At 41.5% G+C, this 8,276-nt stretch overlaps 1 protein-coding gene across 1 annotated transcript in view; it reads right to left on the minus strand.

Moving 5' to 3' along the window:
* LOC117992916 (leucine-rich repeat-containing protein 24-like) overlaps positions 1 to 7,942 on the minus strand; it is a 39,988-nt gene extending 32,046 nt beyond the window's left edge. Inside the window, exon 1 of the mRNA XM_034980636.2 lies at positions 7,797 to 7,942. The gene's annotated coding sequence lies outside the window, so the exon portion shown is untranslated. The remainder of the gene's footprint in view (positions 1 to 7,796) is intronic.
* Positions 7,943 to 8,276: the final 334 nt, after the last annotated feature.

Here is an 8,276-nt window from a genome sequence, read left to right on the forward strand (position 1 = left end):
TCTCTACGTGATCAAATCAGACATGAGGAGATCCGTAGGAGAACCAGAGTAACCGACATAGCTCAACGGGTTGCGAAGCTGAAGTGGTAATGGGCAGAGCACATAGTTCGTACAACCGATAGACGTTGGGGTCTCAAGGTGCTGGAATGGCGACCTCGCACCGGAAGGCACAGCTTTGGAAGACGCCTCACTACGTGGACGGACGACATCAGGCAAGTCGCAGGGAGCCGCTGGATTCAGGCGGCGCAAGACTGTGGCGTGTGAAAGTCTCTTCGTGAGACCTATGTCCAGCAGTGAACGTCTATCGGTTGATGATAACGAACGCTGATGACCCGGCGTGTGCTAAAAAAATATTCCCAATACAAAACCATCTTCGCATTATTGCCTTTCTAAAGTTTACATGAATAAAAAAACATTCTATTCTATTCTATTCTAATGAAACCAGTTTGGGGCACATCAATTTGATGGTTTCAAGCGTTGGGAGATCCGACATATATGACGACATATGACGAGATATGACGACACCAAACGAGTTACAGGGAGCCGCTGTATTCAGGCGGCGTAAGACGTGCAGAAGTTCCTACAAGAGACCTATGTCCATTGTCCAGCAATCGTTTGATGTTGATGATAACTCCGAAAAGTTAGAAGTGCGTGCCCTTGATCGAACCCCCGACCTCCCGAATAGGAGGCGGACGTCTTAACCACTAGGTCATCACGGCTATACATGTTAATACGTAATAGGAAATACCATTATAGGATAAGCGTCGACTTTGCAAAAATATGAAGTAGGTACTAACTCCCAAGGGCCCCTTCAACTTTCAATCGCGTAAGCGCTTTACATCGAGCGTTAACATCGCGTCATTGGTCACGTTGCGCTGCTTTGTAGCGCCAATTATGCTTAAAGATTGGCTAAATAGCTAGACTCTAGTAAAAAACTGGCCAAGTGCGAATCTTAGCTCGCTTAATTAAAATATATAAAAGGAAAAGGTGACTGACTGACTGACTAATCTATCAATGCACAGCTCAAACTACTGGACGGATCGGGCTGAAATTTAGCATGCAGATAGCTATATGACGTAAGCATCCGCTAGGAAAGGATTTTAAAAAATTCAACCCCCAAGGGGGTGTCGAGGTGAGGTTACAGTAATTATACTTAAGTATAACGATTTTATTAGTTGTACGCATCATAATTCCCTCAAGGAACATAATATTTCCGCACGATTGCACAAAGCCATATTATGCTAGTTCAGTAATCTCCACTTGAACTCAATTCGGTTGACCCTGAGTAGGTTGTAGGGCTCAAGTCTCAAGACGATTCAATAATACCGTGTCGAGTTACACAGGGCCAGTGTTTGCTAATTGGATGCCGTAAACTATCAATTCTAGCTATATAATAACATTAGGGCTATACCAATACACCAAAGGAATAAGAGACTAGAATACTAGAATATAAATCTATAATAATACTAGCTTTATGGTCGCGTCTTCGTCCGCGTGTACTACATAAATTTCAACCCCCTATTTTACTCCCTTAGGGGTTGAATTTTCAAAAATCTCTTCTTATCCCTTCTCTTTATATAGGTACAGGGTGTAACCAGACCGTTGGCAAAAACGAACACAGGTCATAGTACTGATGATCAATATATTTTGTCTTTCACGATATATTGCAAATAAAACATCTGACTGACGCTAGAGGTCAACCAACGTTCCATAAGCCTACTTGTGGACTCCGAGTGCTAGGCCACTCGGAGTCAATGCCGCGTCGTAGGTGGGGCATTGACCCGAGTTCTGGACGCTATACATTGCGGGTTTGAAAAATACTAAATAACTTAAACTACAACATGAGGCAAATGGTTATTGGTATTGGATTGTATTTAGGTAGTATACCTAACAATTTTTTTGCTAGCGTTCTGGTAACACCCGGTACTAAATAACGGGTAGTGGCACATACCACGATAAATTTAATGATGTACGGGAGCGGTGTGCAGGCTCGACCGTACCAAAGGGGAGATCTCCTACCGAGCGGTTGGTTGTGCTCGGTAGCGCCAGCTGGGCCGACGGTTATGTCTTGAAACTTCTATATATAGTCCAGATTGCAGAAAACTCCGTTAGTGCGATTACCATCGGCGGTACATTTGTTCGGGACTACGTCATCGATTGAACAGCGCCATCTAGTTTCTATTGTGGTAACCGCCACAATGATATTTATTTGCCGATATTTCGACTCAGTTGCAAGAGTGGTCACGACGACGGAAATACATTTTCTTTTTTTAGAGTTCACATCGGCGTTTCTATGCTTTTATGTTTTACTTAAAAATACTCTAAATAACCAGTACATTTTTCTATGAGGAGTTTTTGAATATTATTAGTTACTAGATAATGCCTGCGACCTCGTCCGCGTGGATTTAGGTTTTGTTAAATCTCTCCCTCTCTCTCTCTCTTTAGTTTTCCGGGATAAAAAGTAGCATGTCCTTCCCCGGGATGTAAGCTAACTCTGTACCGAATTTCATCAAAATCGGTTAAACTGTTGGGCCGCGTACAGCTAGCAGACAGACAGAAAGACACACTTTCGCATTTATAATATTAGTAAAAACTTTATTCCAACAAAAGGCGTAGGTAGGTACAGAAACTCGCGTACACACAACCAAACTAATTTAACTAACTTTAGTTAACGCTCACAGCTAATGTGATCCGAGCTAAACTGATTTTAGTTTTTAGTTAATGAACTTTATAGCATAATCAGAATTTTAAAAAGTTTGCTCGAAGTTTCAAAGCTGCTTGTGAATTTCATTAAAGCGGTGGACAGGCTACTATGTAAATTAAGTGCAGGTCAAATTTTGCAATTTACTATGCAGCAGTTTAAAAACTTGTTTACGCGCAATGCCTGAGAAATATTTAAATTAAAATGAAGGTTTTATATACGTAAGTTAAATATAAAAAATCGGCGATAACCAGTCCGATCGGAGCTATTTTTAACCGACTTCAAAAAAGGGGGAGGTTCTCAATTCGACTCGGAGTCGGAGTCGGTGCCAATGTGGAGTCACAAAACAATATGAAAAGTAAATTCGTACGGCTAATTGGCACCGACTCCAAAACATATTATTATTATGATAGAATTACAATAACTCTTGTACTTGTACAGTCACAATAATATATTCGTTAATAATTTTTTTTTTTTTTTTTACTTTTTAGAGTTTGTGGTTATTGAAGTCGGTTTTTATTTATTTTTTGACAAATTTTAAACAATTAAATATCACTTGTTTTAATGGTGAAGGAAACCATTGAGACGAAACCTGTATGTCAGAGGGCAGCTTCAAGTTGTCGCAAAGTGGCCTTGCGGAGACATCGCGGCTGCAGCGCTGCGGCCGCGCTGCTTTGTAAATTCATGTAATTTCGATCGATGAACTGTCGCGCGGCTGCAGCGCGGGTGTAGCGCAGTCACGCGTTTTGATTTACAAAGCAGCGCGACCGCAGCGTTGCAGCCGCGTTGCCTCCGCGCGGTACTTTGCGGCAAGTTTGAAGACGCACTAAAAATTCTCCATAATGTTCTCAAAGGTGCGTGAATTCTACCAGCCCGCACTTGGCCAGCATGGTAGACTATGCCCAAACCCTTCTCATTCTGGAAGAAGCCCGTGTTCAGTCGTGAACCGGCAATGGGTTGATTATGATGAACTAGTGACAAAATAAAACACGAAAAAATCGCAGGAAAATGCCAATTAACCATCATCATCATCAACAACTAATAGACGTCCACTGCTGTCTCGGTCTCTTGTAGGGATTTCCACACGCCACGGACTTGCGCCGCCGGAATACAGCGGCTCCCTGCGACTCGTCTGATGTAGTCCGTCGACCTAGTATGGAGTATTTCTTGGGACCTTGGGACCCCAACGTATATCGGTTTTCCGAACTATGTGCCCTGCCCATTGCCACTTCAGCTTCGCAACCCGCAAGCTATGTCGATTACTCTAGTTCTCCTACGGATCTCCTCATTTCTGATTTGATCACTTAGAGAAACTCAGCACATAGCTATCTCCATCGCCCGCTGAGTGACTCTGAGCTTTCTTATGAGGCCATAGTTAGGCACCAATGTCTCGGATCCATGTCATCACTGAACTAAAAATATTTATTTAAACTTAGTATTACGTATTCTCCGTCAATGACGATATTATACGTCTGGTCATCACTCAGTCCCAGGAACTAATAATATTGTGCTGCATACATCACGTCGTCGTACCGTGTCAGGTCTTCCAATCACAGCGTCGCCCGCCCGAGGTGATTAAGGGCCGGTTGTTTCAAACCATTGGTCTTCGTAAGATACGTTCGTTAAAATTTAACAGACGTAGACGAACTTTAACATCTTTTAATTTACGTGCGTTGCTTCATTGTACAAAACACTGTTAGTCATTGTTATTTTGGTTGCGAAACTAACCCTAAAAATGAACTTACTTTTCCGTATCCTTTTTTTATTTCATTTTAAGTATATTAAATTATATACATAGTTATTAATATTGCTACTTCGCATTTTAAACACTTTTTCTTTCTTGCAAATTCTCTTTCATCTTCAAAAAAACTACCATTAAAAGCTTTGAATTAAATTGATTCTATTATAATTTGTAAATAAAATATTCCGTTTGTAAGAAGTATGAAGTTACGAACTGATTTGACGATCACCAATGGCGCCAGCACTGGTTAACGTAAACGTAACTTTTTAACGAACGTTAGCGCTAATAGATGCTGAATCAACGCTTTTTCTTTACTTACGTTCGTTAGCGCCATATTGAAAGGTTACGTGTCCGTCAAAGTTTGTTGAAACAACCGGCCCTAACTGAGGACACTGACGCTTCTGTAAGGAGATGTATTATACATTATAATATTAGGTACCTAATCGTATGTAGGCCAACCTATCGCCACTAATTTTTGAAGTGAAAATATGAAAATTTATTTTTGAAACTAAGTCGTTTAACAACGCTGTCTCGGGAACCCCTTAAGTGAGTTTGAAAAACCTGCGTGTAGAACAAAACCGGTCAAAAACGAGTCTGACTTTTCAGTTTTTTATTTTAATGGCGGCCATTTTGAAATTTTTATTATTTGTTGTTATAGCTGCAATAGAAATATACATTCTGCGACAACTCTTTGCCTATTACGTTTCACGAGATACAGCTCACTGACAGATAGACGGACAGCGGAAGCTTAGTAATAGGGTCCCATTGGCACCCTTCCGGTGCGGAACCCAACAAATGGTTTGAAAATTCCTGCTGAAATAAAGGCCTCTGTCGGCCTCAACATTTACCTCAGAAACAATAGCGCCCGCCTCCAGCAGGATTTAAAGCGTTTTTAGGGTTCCGTACCTCAAAAGAAAAAACGGAACTCTTATGGAATCACTTTGTTGTCTGTCTGTCAAGAAACCTATATAATATATTTCCCGTTGACATAGAATCATGAATTTGGCGGGAAGGTAGGTCTTATAGCATTTGGGGAAAAATTTGAAAACCGTGAATTTGTGGTTAGATCCCACAAAAAATAATTTAATTGTGGTCATGAACTAATAATTAGTATTTTTTAATTTTCGAAGGAAGATAACTAGGTAGGTATATCAAGTGGGGTATCATATGAAAGGTCTGTGTATTCTAAAACGGATTTTATTTATTTTATGCATCATAATTTTTGAATCAAAATGTTGAAAAAGTACGACTGTAGTTGTAGTACGGAACCCTCGTTGCGCGAGCCAGACTCGCACTTGACCGGTTTTTTATAATTAACCGGCGCAATTAACAATCGCATTTCGACTCCATAATGCGGTTGTGGTTATGATTTATTGTAAAGGAGGTAAACGCCACAACCGCTCGTTATCCCCTTGTTTGACTTTCGAAGTACGTGCTTTCTGACGTATTTTCTTTTTCGAACTATTCATTTTATTTAACTTCAGTCAGCCGTTTGAAGCGACAATTCTTTACCAATGGTTATTATTAGAAAGAAATTGCGCATTTGCAAATTTGCAATTGTACATTGTAAGGTCTACATCTCATGGGGATGCTCCGGTGTCGGGGTGTGTTTTAGAATTTGTGTGGTGCTGCGTGGTGGTGGTGCGTATTGCTTGCCTGGTGGCTGCTTTTTCCTGCATGGTTAGCAGTGGGAGGGCGGGCGGTGCATTTCGCATGCTGCATGTTGCATCGTACAGATTCGACCTGTTTCAGTGGATTATAGCAAATTAAGCTTTTGGTTCATTGTATAAATTGGCAGACTTCACACATTTATCTTAGACAACATCTTAAAGTTTTATTGTACGATTTTCAAAAAAAAACATCTACTACATTTTAAATAATATCTGTCCCGGCTTTACTCACATGTGTAGTCGACGTTAGCCCGACTAGTTTCGAATTCGAACCCATCCGGGGTACTTTTTCGTATGGGTTCGAAACTAGTCGGGCTAACGTCGACTACACACGTGAGTAAAGCCGGGACAGATAGTATTTAGAATGGAAATCACTCACGGTAGTTTAAACGCTAAAATCTACAACATTATTACCACTATTAGTTGAGATCTCTTAACCTATTCCGTATAAAAAAACTTCATCTCAAGAATTTTCAAAGTTCACGCGAAGGAAATTCAAGGGTTATTATGAATTCTCGTTGCGAATGTTTCTTGCATTTATCATGATAATGAGGTTTTGTTTGTAGCCGGGGAAAACGAATTTAATGCAAAACATAGTTAGTTACTTGAAGAATAATTACTAACATACTTTATTCTCTTTTTAGGGTTCCGTATCCGGAAGGTGCCAACGGGACCCTAAGCTGTCCATCCATCTGCCTTTTTATTAACGCTGGAAAATGCGTTAACGCATCCCCACCCCTCCAGCTAACCAGCCAGTCAACCAACTGGAGGGAAGGTATATGGGACTCGCCGGCCGAGAGGTGACCTGAATACCCACTAAAACCCAGCGGCGCTCCTGCGCGTCTCTTGGCGACTGGGTCACGGGAATACCGAAGCAATCTACGGCGACCCAGCCGGTGACGCCGAGGCGGACCCTCCACCGGGGACCCACTCACGAGGTCCCCACCACACGTCCGAGGCGCACCAATGTCTATCGGGTTTTTCAATGTTGCGCCCTGCCCATTGCCACTTCAGCTTCGCAACCCGTTGAGCTATGTCGGTTACTCTGGTTCTCCTACGGATCTCCTCATTCCTGATTTGCTTACGTTGTAGTAGTTCGCAAGGTCTGTTAAGTCTGCCTATCCGCACTTGGCTAGCGTGGTGGACTATGGCCTACGTCCTTTTCAATCTGAGAGGATACTGATGGGTTGAAATGAGGATCGCAGTCAAGGTCAAACTCTACCTATTGTATAAAAATAAATGCTTTATGTCATCATCATCATCATCGTCAACCGATAGACGTCCACAGCTGGACATAGGTCTCTTGTAGGGACCACACGCTACGGTCTTGTCCCGCCTGGATCCAGCTTAATGTAATCCATACAAAATCGGGATAAGTCTTATAGGTACCAGGATGCAAGCTATCTCAGTGGTCTGAAGATACCTTTCGTCAGAATTGGTTAAACAGATAGGCCGTGAAAAGATAGCAGACAGACAGACACTTTCGCGTAATATTACTCTAGATAATTAATCACTAATTACTATTTATCGTATAATTTAATTATACAAATCAAATTGTTCAATCTAATTCGATATTCAAATCAAGCTGTCACAATAAATAAACGTTAATCCAGAAACAAATTCAATTCCAATTTCCCATTTTATCGTGACGCAAACAACAAACTAACTTGATAAAACTACTTACTGTTCTCATTCACAATCCACAAAGCACAAGTTAACTAAACATTTCAGTCCAAAAAAAGAAAACCACCAAACGTTTTTCCGGACGCGTTGCCCGACCGGTCGGCCGACTGATCGACGGTTCGTCAACGCGTGCACACGCGGCGCAAGCTCGCGCGATTCTGCTACCCTGGTAACATTGTGCCGTGGCTTAGCTAGGGGTTTTAACAGTTAACACCTTTTTCAAGAATTCTTACACAAACCTACATTAAGCTTTACGCTTCCTTGTTTTGTTTCTAATAGGCACATTAAGACGCGGAATCCCTCCGTCGCGTCGCCGCGTCGTACTCAAGTCGTACGAGTATAAAAGTATTATCATAACGGTTCTATACAGGAGTCTTCATAAAAGCTCATAATATGGATTAAGAGGTGGGTAAAACCAGACCCAATTTTATCGACAGACTAGCTTATGCCAACGACTTCGTCCGCGTGGACTACACAAATT

This window comes from Maniola hyperantus, chromosome 22, assembly GCF_902806685.2.
Source record: "Maniola hyperantus chromosome 22, iAphHyp1.2, whole genome shotgun sequence".
Classification (NCBI taxonomy): domain Eukaryota; kingdom Metazoa; phylum Arthropoda; class Insecta; order Lepidoptera; family Nymphalidae; genus Maniola; species Maniola hyperantus.